This window comes from Cuculus canorus, chromosome 4 (genome assembly GCF_017976375.1).
Source record: "Cuculus canorus isolate bCucCan1 chromosome 4, bCucCan1.pri, whole genome shotgun sequence".
NCBI lineage: Eukaryota > Metazoa > Chordata > Aves > Cuculiformes > Cuculidae > Cuculus > Cuculus canorus.
This window is the reverse complement of record NC_071404.1, coordinates 47,050,747-47,067,056: the sequence shown is the minus strand read 5'-3', so window position 1 is coordinate 47,067,056 and position 16,310 is coordinate 47,050,747. Positions and strand designations below refer to the sequence as shown.

Below are 16,310 nucleotides of genomic sequence, written 5' to 3'. Positions count from 1 at the left end.
CCAGACCTGGATTTCATTTATCAGTCTTCACAAGAACTGATATTATACCACATCATTAGGGACAACAGAAAATTAAACACAGTTAAAATGCATCACAAGTGTCTTCAGATTTGTCTTTGTGATAGCAATCAATTTGACCAAAAAAAACCCCAGAAATTAAAAAACTCTGTGATCATTATTTTAAAATCAGCTTTTAAGGAAACACTTAAAGTTACAAGCCATTAACACCTCAAGGAGATCTCAAGATGTGTAGCGTGCAGAATATTTTATATATTCATCTTCTACAAATTACCACATTCAATAAAGGCTTTAGAGGTTTACAGAAAACCAGTAAGACCTACACTTTCTTTTCTTTCAAAAGCACTTGTACATAGGATGATAATTAAGAAATGGAAATCGACAATGCACTATCAACACAGCAGAGCAAAACACAATTCAATTACAGGAGCTGAATTTTTGTTTGGTTTGCTTGGTTGTAACAGTTGTAATAATAAGATAGAAAACTTGCTGTTTATAATTTCAGAAAGATCCAGAAAGATAGTGTTGCAGGGTATTCTGGTTTGGGTTTTTTGTTTTGTTTTTGGTTTTTTTTTTGGTTTTTTTTTTTTTTTTTTTTTTTACAATCCATATCATCAAGACACTGAAACTAAAGAGTTGCTGAGTTGATGTTCTAACCGTGTTAAAAGACGGCCACAGGAACAGCTATACAGGAATTGCCATTTCCTGGAGACACAGATGAGAATTCCTCATACTTTAGTACCCATCATTTCCACAAGGTCAAGCAATTTTTCAGTAAACATCCCCCCTATATCCTAAACTTCAGTTGCTGTTGCTATTCCTAGGGTTGATTTAAATCTTGAAACAGTGGTAAGCGCCAGTGCCCAAATAGCACCTCTCCTTCGCAATAAAAAAAAAAAAAAACAAGCAGTTAGTGAAGAAATATGTTTTCTTACAGATCTGCACTGTTTCAGCAATGATTTCTGAAGTATATAAGAACAGCATCTAGAAATTGGTCTCTTTTGGACCAAAGAGCCCAATTTAAGGGACTATGCCAGAGGAAAGTAACAAGAAAAGCAAAGGATAGTAACTGACTGTTCATTGCCCCTTCCAACACAAGCTCTAGACAGCAGCTAATGAAGCTAGTATGAGCCACCTTCAAAACATGAGTGACGCTTCAGACAACTGCTAATAGATCTGCTGAATTTGTTATGCAAGGATACAAAGGAGATGAAAAATTTACATCGGTCCAAGGAGAAACTGGACAAACTGGCAGAAAAGAAATCATTCAAGAGTTTCTGAATAAACATAAACAATCCCTGGCTCAGAGATTCCATAAACTGAAAGTAGCTGGAGAGCAAGCACAGAAAGAAAAATATCTAACACTTATCTTGTCTATGTCCCTCATGCAACCACTTACAGATGTTTTTGAGATGTGAAGAATTAGGGAAATTCTGGGTTTCTATACATCCTATACATTAACAGACTAAGAAGTGGCATTGAGCTAACAAACCTAAACCATAAACACCTCATTTAGAGAAAATCTGGTACTTTGCATTTTGTCATTTTATTAGCAGAAATACGAACTGAGTTATGTCAGAGGAGTGATCAGAAAAGAAATAATTTTCAAATATTTAAAAACTACATTAATATCCTACTTAAAATATCTCATATAAGAAAGTGACAAAACTCAGGACTTGCCTACATTTAAAAGGACCAGTAAAGATAATTTAGCATGTTACAAACAAATCCTTCATGCATAAGCAAGCTGTCTGAAACAATTATTTAGAGAATACTATTGTAAAGCATAAGCAGGTTGATATCAGAGATTATACACAGCGTGGTTTCTGAAAAGAAACATGCTTTTTCGGGCTAGTATAATTTTACAACAGCAGCAGCAACCGAGGAGAAACAGCTGAAAAACGCGACTTTCAAAAAGCCTCCCTTGAAGTCTCAAGAGGGCATTAAGTAAAATTAATCTTGGTGTTAGGGGAAAATTTTACTTGCATTTAAATCCTAGCAACAAAGCCTGGGGGGGCGGAGAAACCAAGAAGTGCAGGGAAGGGTTAAAAGCAGAAAAAGTCATGGTTCTGCACAAACTACTTCACATATTCCCCGATGGTCCAGACAGCAACAAGTGGCAAAACTGACTCACATCAAGATTAAGGCTAAGACAAGAGAAGGAACTGTAAGAACTTCAGGCAGTCTAACCAAGCTAAATAAAATGACATACAAAATGAACAACTGACAGCACGTCAAGGTCAATATTCTATTTAGTGACTTTCTGGATTTTAACAACAAATTCAGAAAGAGACAAGTTGACTCTAGATAGTCCAATGACTATCTTTATTTAGTACTATATTCAGAACAATATTCAGTAAAAAAATGTTAGGAGGTATATAAAATGTTTTGGAGAATATTATAATGGTGCACTACAAATAGAATACAGGCACACAATGTAAAAAATGGTCTGAAATGCTAATTAAACTAAAACAATTTAAAAGAAGGTAAAAGTTGATGACAGTCATCTTAAGGAGATGCCAAAAAGCATCAGGAAGATCAGGTATGTTAACTAACTGATGCAGAATAATTCACAGGAAAAGGTATAGGGAAAAAAAAAAACACACTAAGAAATGGTTATAAGACTGCAGTTGAACTCAGAATTTTAAATTATAAAAGTACATTATGTTGTAGTTTAATCGACTACATGTTTTACTAAACAGCATAATAAGCTGTAACATCAACTAAGACTGATCTTGAAGAACAGTGAACTACTAAAAGTTTTATAAATGAACCTTTTCAGCAGCACAACAGTTTTGCAAAAAGTGACTCCTAAAACAAAGGGAAGACAAAAAGAGGCATCCTGTAATGAAATCCTAATTTTTTTCTGGAGATGGCTACTAACAGAGAGATATAACAGAACAAAAGTTAAACTCCCAACTCCACAATCAATAGAATTCTTGAATATGATTCCCCTCCCTGCCTTTGGCTGCAGCCAGCAAGCATACACATAGCCCTGCAACAGTCACAGCACATGCTGCCTTTAGCCCAGCTAACAAACTAAAGAAGGTTTGGTGGGTTATATGGGAGTAGCAGAGTAGCCAGGCTGCAGGATGTGAACATACTGAACATAAGGGAAGTCACAGAGGTCAACAGGACAGTAACGAGGACTCTGTTACTCCAGTGGTGGGATACACCAGCAGCAGACACAGGATACACATCTACAGGAAACTAGGTTTAGTTAGTTCTGCTGGTCATAGAACAATTTGTTTCCCTTGTGGTTTACAGATTTGAATACTAATATTTCTGCACATCGTAGCTTTGATCGCTATGTTAAATGTAGCTCTACTGAACAAAAGGATTAGCTTGTCCAGATCGGCACAGCAATGACTGTTATATGAAAAGAACTCCAGGGAAAAACCTCTGACGATCAAGTGCACACTTGATTTCATAGGTTGGATCAGCAGTAGTAGCTGAAGGTGGTTTTTGTCCTGCATACAGTTTACACTACAATACATATGACAATACTTTTACAGTTTAGTATATAGATTATAAGCATTTTTATACTAATTCAATTTGTCTTGCTGTTAAAAGGGACAATGCAATGCTTCCCTTACCCAAAGGGCTAAGTCAGGCAGCACTAGCACTCACATGGTTCACAACCAGCTGGATTTAAGAAGTGAATAGCGCAACCACAAAGCCAAAAAGGGGGGAGGGAAGAGCAAGATCAGCCCTTTTGGCTGCAGCACATACTACACACCAGCGTTAGCAGATCATCAGACCACAACCGTGAGGTTTCAGGGCACATTTAAGCTGATCTAATGGCCAGCCCGTGCCCAAAGGATTCACCACCAGCTGTGCATCCCCTGTGCCAGCTCTAATGCACATCCCATGTCACACTGAGCCAACTAAGTTTGATTTTTAGTTCCCTTCTCACTTATATTCAGGAAACTAAAATGGTAAAAAAATCAACAGCACAAAATTAATTACCAGAAAGTCAGATTAATGCAATAGCTAGCACAGGAAGAGGCTGAGAGTGGAAGAAGCTGTCTGGAACCATTCCTTTCCACACCAACCAAGCAGTTCATAGGCAATAAGAAATGACAACCCTGCAAATGACAAATGAATATACACCTTGGGAACCCTCAATCTTTGCAAAGTTCAAGAAGATTTATGAAGGAAGGGTAAATTGTTTGAATTTTAAGATTCTCTTTTTCAATCTTTGCCAGGTCATGCCTAACCTACGCAATCAATTTCGTTCCCACCACACTGCAGTGTAAATAAACAATAGGAATGAGAAGTACCAAAACAGTAACATTTCTTCTGTGCCACCAAACAAGCTTTTGTTTTTCCAGTCATTCCCAGCACTCTTTCGAAAGGTTCCCACAGCCCATGTAAACAACATGAAAGCTGAGCGGGATGACTGTGCATACCTGCTAGATAGGCAGTCAGCAATCGCAGCATGCAGCTCCCCTAGCTAGACAGCCACACGTCTACCCCACGACACGGGACAACACCTACCTCTACCCTTCAAACAAAAAAGTCCTTCTCTGTGCTCCTGAGTCATACTGAGTGTTATCTAGTGTTCCCACCAGGCACAGTCAAACATCAGTAATGAGGTTTGACCCTAAGTTATTTCAGCATCAGCTTCTTTTCTGTTGCATATCAGGAATTACTTGATTTCAAAACAGTGAAGCATAACAGTATGCAAAGGACAAATAACAACAAAAACAATTTGCAAAATTTACCATGGTAATAAGCTGTAAAGCTGGGAATACAACACAAAACCTGAAACGAAAAAACAGTATGCCCTGGAAACATATCAAATACTACCAGGAATGTCTAAGAACCACCCTAGCTTTAGTGCACTCTCAGGTACGTAAAACTTCCAAAATTAAGTTAAACGTCTAGACAACGTAAGAAAATGCCATTATGGAGATAATCAGGGTCACGAACACAAACACAGTTCTGTATTACAGCTTTGTAAAATTGAAAGTTCAGACACCTGTCTTATTAGAGCCCACCTAAGATTAACAGCCCATGAGATATTCTTAGTAGGACCTATTCCATGCATGTTATCACTTTCCATCATGTCAAAACGTAGTCAGAAGTACTACTGTGTTACTGAGGGGCTACCAAAGCTATGTTTTGCCATGTCGCATGAACATCAACAGGCCGTTCAGGACCATGTCCTGCACAGCTGGTAGTTCAGAGCAAATCCAGGGCAAGACAAAGTGCAAGCCAGGAGTCAAGCAGTGGCGAGTCTGGCTCTTAACCCAGTCAGAGACAGCATAGTCAGAACCCCCTGATACCACAAATAATGCAACTAACCTGTCATCAAAGAGGCATGCAATCGCTGCATATCTGCCCCTTCCTTGGCCACACAGAGAATTTAAATATGTACCAGGAGGGCAGGTTGGCACGGGGGGGGGCAGGGGTTGGGAGGGGAGCATAGCAGGTCAAATCATTGTCTCCCACCCCCAGGACTCTTGCAACAAGAAGCAAATTTGAAGAAAAGCAAGTCCCAAACACACTGTCCCAAGCAAACTGATTACTTCAAATTCCATTTTGCTGAAATATCCGATAGGGCCTACTATCTAGGTAGGTGTGGAAACTAACAATGTCAAGTTTCCTTGCACTAAAAAAAAAAAAAAAAAAGAGAGAGAAAAAAAAGACATAGCAACTTCGCCTTAGCTTCATTTAAAAGATGCTGAAGATGCCCTGAAGATCCATAAAAACTGTCACTACTGTAACTGCAGTAAAGGAAAAAGAGTTACCTGTCATTGCGGTGATCCACCCACTCACAGAAATGCCACGGATCCAAAGACATATTCATCAGCTCTGGCAACAACAGATGAAACTGCCAGAGCAGAACTTAGAAACAAATGTTATTAGGATCACAGTTTCAGGGCCCTTTTCTATTGTGCTAGAAGATCTCTTGCTTTGAGTATCATTGCGTGAATTAAAACAAAATTACAAGATATAAAAGCAATAGAAGCTAGGACTCCTGGCAAACTGCAGGTTTACTGACCACCTGACCCAAGCTCAGGGCCACAAGTAACACTGCACAGCAAAGACACGTTTAGTAGAGCAAAGGTGTAAACATCTCATCTTCAACAAAGATTCAAAACCATGCCAAGCTCCACAGGACTATACCTGGCCACAAAATACAAGTAAGGTTTCTTCAGAGAGGCCTGAACCCAAAGTCACAGTTTTGTTTATCATTATTAAGTGGTTATAGCCTTGAATGCTGAAGATTTTTTTTCTTTAAAAAACAGCCTTATAAGCAATGGAGAAATCAACAAAAGCATGTACCCAGTCTAGCAAGGAAATGCCAGATTTTACGGCTACTGCAATAGCCAGCAAGCAGCTTGTGAAGCATGAACTACGCTACAATGCCGAAAGGCTTGTGCTTGCCAGGGAACACATTGAGCAGCTCACCCTTCTAAAAAGGGGAAGTTCGGAAAAAGCTTGAAACCTTTTCTTCCCCATTGGCTTTGGCTTGTGGTGTTTTGGGCTTGTTTGTCACATAGTAAGACAAGTACCTTGTCCTGAAGTACCCTGCTGGCTTCTGAAGGCATTGTGACTGTTTTCACCCCTGCAGATATACAAGGACACACATTCTATTCTATAAAGCATATCACATTGCAAAGACAGCAATATCCTCTCACATTCAGTTTGTAATACAGCAAACTACCTATGAGGGTAGGCAGATCCTCCATGCTACTGCAGATCTAAACATGAAGTTTCACCCTAAAGAAAACATGACAGACTTCCTCCTGAAATACGTGTGCTCCAAAAGCGTCAGCATCTGTGAGAACACACAGCCAGTGCGTGTAGTAAGGACCTTAAGCCAGTCAAAGAGGGCAGAGTTAAGCAGATACTGTCAACAACACACGCCCTGGGTTTGCAGTTCCTGTCCTTCAGAAATTCAAAGCAATTGCCACAACCTTCAACACAAAGCCTCAGCTGAGCAACCCTGACTCTGCAAGACCAAGTTTAGGAGTACTTCTCTCCATCAAAAAGACACCCCATGTACAGTCAGCTCTTCACCATCACTCTTTGACAATCCCAGCAAGGGAACACACGGAGGAAGGTTCTGGCAACCTGTATGACATCAAGGTCTCCTCCCACCTTCCTAGCTACACAAGTGACTTAAGAAAGAAGTGCTGAAGAGGGAGAGTGACAAGCTCAGACATCAGACCAAAAGGCTAAGAAACTGGATAAGGGAAAAGAGAAACAAGCACTATGATTATTCCAGAATCAGTTTAGGTTTCTAATTTTCAAAAAGACATCCATGCGTGGTGAACCAGGGATGGGAAAGAATGAATCCATGGCTACAACCCAGGATACTGCAGTATCAAGACTCATTGATGAAGGTTTATGAAGAGTTTATAGGAAACTATTGCAACTCCTCCTCCCCTGGTGTACTCTTCCCCATAGCTCCAGGTCCATAAGACCTGGTCTCACTACAGCATGCATACACACTTCTTGGCTCCACCTGTGGGCAGCTCTCCTGCCTTGGTAAGGAGGCAAATCTTGTACTTAGGAAGTGTTGCTTCAGCAGTATGCCCTGCCCTGTGAGTACACCTCACCTCAGCCTGCCCACACTGAAGAGCTCATAGACCTCTCAGTGCTGCTTCTTCAGAGAAGCAACAGGCAGCTCACACCATCCATATCATTGAAAAGCCTTCAAGAAAGAAAGCACTTGAAAACATTCACATTTTGGACAACTTAGTCTTTAAACAGGAAGCATTACTTAAACTAAACTACCTCAGAGCTGTTCCTCTGTTGTAAGGAGCCATTCAATTTCAGGTCACAAGAAAAACTAAATTCACTTAGGCCACCTTGTCCATCCACTACCTACCACAGGCAATCCTGAGACTGCAGCTACTAGAAAGCAGTCTTGTGTAACCAGGCAAAAAAACACAGAGCAATTTCAAGACACCCATTACATCCCCCCCCCCCTCAACCCCAATGACCCATGTCCATGTGACATCTAGGGCACATCAAAATGTTAATCACCGGCATAATAATGTATTTGGGTTACAAAATCCTAACAGCACTCTCAACCTTTTGCAAGACTATTAAAGGGAAACTCTTTAAAAAAAAAAAAACCAACACTGCGAGGTAAATAGCATTGGAAAACGTATTGTATTGGTACCACTCTAAGTTACAGCCCAAACTGAAAACAGCAAATACAATTAAAAGAAGCTGTGCTTCCCATTTTAGATCTTTATTTGTGGTTGGTCAAAAAAAAGACAAATTCTACTAGTTCATACCACAACAGCCAACGCTTATCAGGCTGGAGGGATTTAGGAGGGGGAAAAAAATAAGCTGTTTGAGAGTAAATCTTGCTCTTGTAGCTACTTGTGAACATGCATCTCTTGAAATCACCACATGAGAATCGTACCAGCAAAACAGCACACACTCAGCACTCCGCACAAAGCCAATCTTCTCAGCTCTGGACATAGGCAAAGCTCATCCGAGCTAAGCAAGCTAGTTGCGGACAATCAAGAGTGTTTCACACACCTCCTCTTACCATCCAAGCTGCAGGTGCTGCATTCTCCAGACAATAGTAACATCTTCCATTACCTCAAAAAATGGGAAAACATGTTTGCTGCCAAGTTTAAAAAAAAGGGCATTGGGGAAAAAAATACATTGTTTCACCCTTGTAAGAATAACTGCAGTTGTTTCAGAGAATACTGAGAACACAAAATATTGAAGAGCTACTGAATAATGAAGATCTGTCAATTTCACAAAGATGAACAGTCTTGAAGAGATGAAGACTGGTTTTGTCAGTGTGCACAAACACAAGTGAATGCATTTTATTATAACATACACGCATTATGTTTCAAAAACTAAATTATTCTGATCAAGGTCTGAAAAGAAATTTGCTATTTTGAAGTAAATATAAGGGGAAAAGAACCCTCACACAACAGGAAACCCACTATTACTAGGCTTATTTACGCATAAACTTCAGGAATACCAGCTACAAGTGCAAGTGCTTACAGATATAATAGATTACTGACAAAAAAAACACATCAGGTATCTATCAGAAAATGCTTGGCTGCAATGTATACATTGATACAGGATGAGCACAGGATTCACAAGACTGCAACAGAATACTTGCTCCCATTCCCTCTCTCTGCCCAAAAAATGTCTCCTTACAAGTGAGCTGCAATTCCTCCAGCATTCACTGCAGCCAAAAAATGTCTTGCGCATGCAAAGTTCTCAAACGAGAGAAGCAAATGTGTACTTAAAGTAAGCGCATAATCAAGCCATTATGTTTTATTTACTGATTCTGTCTGATCACAGAAAGGAGCTAAAAAATTATTACTTCATTTTTTCACTCATATATAAAGTGAAAGCTGGAGAATCGTGTTCCATTTACTATTGAATATGTATCTGTGAGAGGCCAGGAGTGGACAAGGTTCAAGTATTCTTCCTATCACAGGACTCAGGAGGTTGCCAACACAGCTGATGACTTGCATATTTCAAATAAGTCACTAAGCAGTGAATTGCCCACTCTTCCCTGAAGCCACCAAACACCCAAGAGGAAGTCACTAAGGGTTGCCTAACACACAGAAATCACACAGCCCTGAAGCACAGGCTGATAGCAACCAGAAGGGTGTTATGAGCACAGAAGGACTTGTGAGCACGTAATGCTCCCTACAGTCTTTCAGACATCCACGGGTGACTACTGAGACACAGGACACTGGGTTAAACTGCCTTGATTTAAGCCAGGACTGCCTGAGTAATATCCAGTGGCCTTATGACCACAAAGCAAGATTAAGAAGTTTGTTAACAGTAAGTTAACTTTCACACTTACGTGGTTCCAGGTCTTCATCAAACAAATATTTTAAGCCTTTGTAGCCTTTACTGCCACAAGAGGCTACCCTGATGTCCGTAGAAGTGATAACGACAAATTTTGTCTATCCTGTGACTATCTGGAGCATTTCAGTACAGAATCATCTATCAATTTCTACAAATGCACCAAATCACAACACTTTCTGTAATGGAAGAGCATTTTCAAGAGCAATTACATGTAATCCTCATCATCTCTTTCACGAATTACCTGACATACACAGCCCACACAAGAGAAGGCTGAAGCAGCTCTGCAGATACGGTCCTTAGTGCTACTTCATGTTCCATTACTTCAAATGGAATGTACATGTAGTCAGTTAACAAGCATGCGTTCTTCAGAAAAAATTCCTGAAGATTAAACATGTTCATTAAGTACAGCCTGAGTTTAGAACATGCTGACCAAAAGATACTTAACTTAGCTTACTTTAAAGAGACAGAAGAATAGCATTCCTCCCTGTTTAATAACATTGCCAGGCCTAAATCATCACACATCATGCCTTTCTTTTACTGATTCAGAGATAAAAATTCCACTGGAGTGACTTTTTCAAAGTACCACATAATGAGGGGAAGTAAATTTGCCAGTCTAAGAGTCTAAAGATAAAAAATATTTCTTTCCCTAAACTGAAAAGATACTTATAAAAGTTTCTCTAATAGTTAATGTGAATGAAATTTACATACTTTACAATAAACATTTATGTTTCCAAAAATTAACATAAGAGCAAATTATTCAGCTTGAACAAAGGAACTACATTGATTAGATCTAAGCTGCAATAGGAGTAGGAAAATATTAAACCTTGAAAAAAATAATTTAAATAACACAAAGCGATGTATCCTCTGGAGATATTTATGAACCTGGAACACCAACAATGTTGCATAAGTGCCATCAAGAGACACAAGGAGGCTGCCATTAAAAACCGGATGATGCTGGAGTGGGAAAGGACAGATATAAGTTTGGAACCAGGAAGTGACATAAAAGCAAGTGTAATCATCGAATCGAAAAAAGGCCATAGTGCCTTTTAGCTCCTGTAGATATTAAATACAGCATAGCACTGACCGTCTCCTTAACGCAATGGTCTGAAGAGAATGCAACTTCCTGTCCTGACCTCTTAGTTCCGGGGCCAAGAAAAGCAGAGAGTGAACTGAATGGAGAGTTCAACTTCTTTTACCTCTCTTTGTAACAGCAGTGATGACAGGAAGCTTAAGATACAGAGAGATTCTTGGCTAAAAAAAAAAAAAAAACAAAACAAACAAAAAACCAAAACCCAAACAGCCTTCCTACCTGGCAGCATACTCAGTCTTAAAAGTGAACCGCAAAACGTGAGGTACCCTGTCTACCTTTGAACTTCCTACTGATGTCTAAGTTCCCCCCAAGTTTTCACAGTCTGTCTCTTTCTCAGTGGAAGAAACTAGCACACAGCTATGAAACAGACTGTACATGTTCTCAAGTGTGTAGCACAAAAACTAAAGCACAGAGCAAGCACATTTTGCTGGAATTCTGGTGTATGGCTTTTTGTTCACATGTATGTACTTTAGATCTTCAGCCACTACATATTTCTACTACATTTTCTCCTTCTCTACTTTCAATTCCATCTGGTAAAGAAAATGCAGAAGAGCAAGACACTAGTAACTGACTCACGAGATGTTCACAGGATTTTCATTCTTCTTTGAACGAAGAACGAGACAAAACCTGCAACTTCTTCCTTCAAAGTCTTTCCAGACTCCAACCAGACAGATGTAGAGAGGAAGCACCGATAAGGCCGGACTCATGCAAACAGCTTCTGCACAGTTAACGATTTCTGGATCTGTGGCTGAACACCATCTCATCAAATTAAAGAGCATTCAACCTCCTCTCTCCACTTTTTAGTACATCCTCTCTGCGTGAAACTAAGTGTTGTATAAATTTTAGCTCCTGAATAGTACAATTTAACAGGGACGGAGCTTCCCTGACTACATACTGTGGCGTCTTCTTCAGTTAAGAGCAAGTCAAGACAGTCTATTGTAACAACCTAAGCTTTGCCGTCGTTTTTGCTCAGAAGGAAATCCTGCGCGCTGCAGAAACGTTAAAAAGCAAAGTCAAATAAACACCACGCACACAGACGTTCCCAGAGGCGACCCTTCGTTCCCCAGCCTCAGGGAGAGCTCTGGGGTGAGAGCAGGAGGAGTTGCCGGTGCTTCGCGAAGAAGCAACTTCTCCGATAAACAGGAAGAGCCAACACTACTTCTGGCTTTGAAACTGCCTTTAGAAAGGCGATAAAGCAACTCCTCGATAACGTTTTCCCGTGACAATAACAGCGGCATTTTCCACCCAAGTGTTATGTAAATGAGCAGGCAGGAGGCAGCCACGGGGTCTATTAGGAGCCACTCAACCCTTTAAAGGAAAAAAAACTCGGGGGGGTGGGGGGTTGGGGTGCTCGCCAGCCTCGCCGCTCCACGCTTCCAGCCTCGCACAACTTTCCGCCCCGACGGTTCCGCTCGGCTCCCGCGGGCGGGGGTCCCCGGCCCCCGAGCCGCCTTTGTTCGCAGGGGCCGGCGCTCCGGGCTACAAAGGGGACGGCAGAAGTCGCGGGGGAGACCCCAGCCCTTCCCGGGGCCACGCAGCTCCCTTCCCCCCAAATCCCCTCCCACCCCGTGCTCCCCAGCGTGGAGCGGGCGCAGCCAGCAACAGGAGCCGAGTGGGAAGCGCCGGGGCACCCAGCCCTCCCCACCCCGGTCCCGGGACACCCAGCCCCCTACCCCGGCGAATCCAGCCCTCCTGACTACCGGGGCACCCAGCACTGGGGCAAACAGCTCACCCCTACCCCAGCACCGGGGCACAGCTCTCTCCCGCCCACCGGTCCCGGGGCATCCAGCTCTCCCTCCGGTCCCAGGGCACCCGGTCCCCTGTCCCGGAGAACCCAGCCTTCCCGCCCACCAGAGCACCCGGTTCCCTCCCCCTACCCCCTGCCCCGGGGCACCCCACTCTCCCCGGCCCCCTGCCCCGGGGCAACCAAAACTGGGGCAATAAGCTCTCCCCGTACCCCCAGCATCAAGCAACTCAGCTTCCCCCCCCCCCCCCACCTCGGTGTCGGGCCCCCAGCCCTACAGGCCACCGGGGCACCCAAGCTCCCTACCCCACCATGATCCCTCCCCAGCCCTCCCCAACCCCCGGTCCCGGGGCTCCCCGCCCTCTCCCCCGCTCGCACTCACTTTCTAGGACGGGCTCCGCCGGTCTCTCCCTGCGCTCGCGCCTTCCCGCCAGGCGGGCGATGCCAGCGACGAGGCGGAGTCGCCGCTGCCCCGGCGGGCGGTGCGTGAGCCCCGGGGCCGCCGCCGGGGCCGGCCGGGCTGCGGGCAGGGGGAGCGGCTGTCCCGGCGGCTCAGGGGCGCCGCCGCCCCCGCTCACATGGAGCCGCCGCGCGCTGCCCCCGCCCGCAGGGCTCGGGCCGCACGCACCGCGGGGCCCCGGCGCTACGGGCCCCACCGGGAGGCGCGGGGCGGCGCCTCGGACGCCCCGGTCTCCGGCATGTGCGGGCGGCGGGGGCAGGGCCGGGCGCGGGGGATGCGGCGTCCCGGGATCCGCGGCTTTTCCTGCGGCGCCGGGAGGGGGCGGGGAAGGAGAGAGAGAGAGCGAGAGAGGGAGGGAGGGAGGGACAGAGAGAGAGAGCGCGGCGGCGGCGCGCGCGGATGACAGCCGTAACCGGGCAACAGGCCCCGCCCCCGTTGCGGCGCGCCGAGATGACGTCAGAGAAGGCCGTCCCCCGCTGCGGCTGTACGGTTCAGCCTGGGACAGGGGGCGGGGCCCCGCGCGGGACGGGGCGCGGCACGGGGCCGCCCCGCCCGGCGCCAGCGAATCCAGTCGGGGGGGGGGGCCTCTGCCAGCGGGGCCCGTGGGGTCACAGCATCGCAGAGTCACGTAACCATGGAATCACAGACTGACGGAATGACACAATCATAGAACTGTAGAATTGTAGAATCATAGAACCACAGAATCGTATAATCACATAAACATAGACTCATAGGTTCATAGAATCACAGAATCCTAGAATCATAGAATCAATCGTAGGATCGTATAGTCACATAATCACAGAATCCTAGGATCGCAGAATCCTACAATCATAGAATCACATTATCATAGGATTGTATAATCACAGAATCGCATAATCATAGAATTATGGGATCATATAATCACAGAATCATTCGATCACAGAATCATAGAATCACAGGATAATAGAATCCTAGAATCACAGAATCAAAGGATCCTGGAATCACAGAATAACAAGATCCCACAATCATAGAATCACAGAATCATAGGATCGTATAGTAACAGAATCACAGAATCCTAGAATTACAGAATCCTAGAATCATGGAATTCTAGGATTGTATAATCACAGAATCAAAGGATCACACAATAACAGGATCATAGAATCATATAATCACAGAATCCTAGACTCATAGAATCATAGAATCACGGAATGGTTTGGATTTGGAAGAGACGATGAAGGTCATCCAGCCCAAACCCCCTGCAGTGAGCAGGGGCATCTTCAACTCCCATCAGGTTGCTCAGAGCCCTATCCAACCTGACCTTGAGTGTTTCAGAGAATAGATCAATGGAATCCTAGCGTGGTTTTGGTTGGAAGGGACCTTAAAGATCATCCAGTTCCAACCCCCTTGCCATGGGCTGGGACACCTCCAACTAGATGTCTCCTATTCCTCCTAGATCGGAGGTGTCCCCTCCTAGGGATGGGAAATCTACCACCTCCCTGGGTGACCTGTTCCAGTGTTTCACCACTCAGCGAAAAAAAAATTCTTCCTAGTATCTACTCTAAACTTCTCTTTCAGTTTAGAAACATTACCCCTCATCCTTTTGCCACAAGCCCTGCTAAAATATTTTTCCCCACCTTTCTTATAAGCCCACTTTAAGTATTGAAAGACTGCAATAATTGGAGTCTTTTCTTCTCCAAGCTGAACAACCCCAGCTCTCAACCTCTCTTCGTAGGAAAGGTATTCCACCCCTCTCACCATTTTTGTGGCCGTCTTCTGGACCTGCTCCAGCAGGCCCATGTCTTTCCTGTGCTGAGGGCTGCAGAGCAGGATGCAGTATTCCAGGTGTGGTCTCAACAGAGCAGAGTAGAACCACCTCCCTCAATCTGCTGGCCATGCTTCTTTGCTTTCTGCACTTGAGCTTCTCCGCAATGCCACCAAGATCTGGGTGCCCAGAAGATAATCATAGAATCATATAATCACTAGGTTGGAAGGGACCCACTGGATTATCAAGTCCAACCATTCCTAACACTCCTTAAACCATATCCCTCAGCACCTCATCCACCCATCCCTTGTCCCTTAAACACCTCCAGGGAAGGGGACTCAACCACCTCCCTGAGCAGCCTGTTCTAGTGCCCAATGACCCTTTCCGTGAAAAATGTTTTCCTGATGTCTGGCCTGAACCTCCCCTGGGGCAGCTTGAGGCCATTCCCTCTTGTCCTGTCCCCTGTCACTTGGGAGAAGAGGCCAGCTCCCTCCTCTCCACAGCCTCCTTTCAGGTAGTTGTAGAAAGCATGGCTGTCCAGACCCTGCTGCCCTTAAGAGTAAAGAAATAGCAGCCTCTGACATTGATTACATAGTTGTGGGCACCACATGGGAGCTCTGCCAGGTTCCTTGAGATGATACTGTTCATTGAACACAAGGAAAAAATAAAATACTTAATTGCTGCTCATTAAGCGCGTGGGATGGCTGCTGGCAGCATCCAACCTCCATCCAAGAAAAGCTTAGGCCTTGTGGGGAAAAGAAAGCAATATGTGGTAGTGTCACTGTCATAAAACACATACACAAGAGCAAAATTAAGATTAGTCATATAACCTATGCCTGGTGTTTCCAACCTTCTGAGCGCCACTCTCTGCCACTCTAGTGCACCTCCCAGGCAGAGTGCAGGCAGTCGGAGCTGCTCTGCCAGACCCCAGGCCAGCTCCGGGCCAGAGGCTGGCTAACCATGCTAAAAGCTGCCTAATTGCCCGCTAGCTTTTTGCCATCTGCCATTCATTTTTAGTATTGCCTCTTATTCTTCGTCATCTTCTACCGGATGTTTCTTTACCTTTTTCCATAGCTTTGTTTACCTGATTCTTCTCTTCCCGTCTGTTAGAAAGAGATGTTTGAGCTTACCTGAGCCTCCAAAATTCTCCCTTGTCCCCACCAGGACAACACAGTGGAGGAACCCTATTGCTCTCCACAGCTACAGCCAGGCCAGGTCCCTTCCCCACTAGCTGAAGCTCCACACCTCAGTCTTTGCCCAGCTGACAATTTGTGCCACAAATTTGCAGGGAGTACTTTTGCAGACAGTAGCCTCCTTCACCAGTGAGTCCTGTTTTCTTATGGAGCATCACTCACCTTTCCCACAGAATGACAAAGCAGCCCTCTAGTAAATGCATAGATAAATATATAATCAAGTAATTAATTTAAATTTTATATTCCCA

General features: G+C 44.2%; 1 protein-coding gene across 1 annotated transcript in view; it reads right to left on the bottom strand.

Moving 5' to 3' along the window:
- FBXW7 (F-box and WD repeat domain containing 7) overlaps positions 1-13,221 on the bottom strand; it is a 178,858-nt gene extending 165,637 nt beyond the window's left edge. Inside the window, exon 1 of the mRNA XM_054065389.1 lies at positions 13,051-13,221. The gene's annotated coding sequence lies outside the window, so the exon portion shown is untranslated. The remainder of the gene's footprint in view (positions 1-13,050) is intronic.
- Between the last annotated feature and the right edge of the window lie 3,089 nt (positions 13,222-16,310).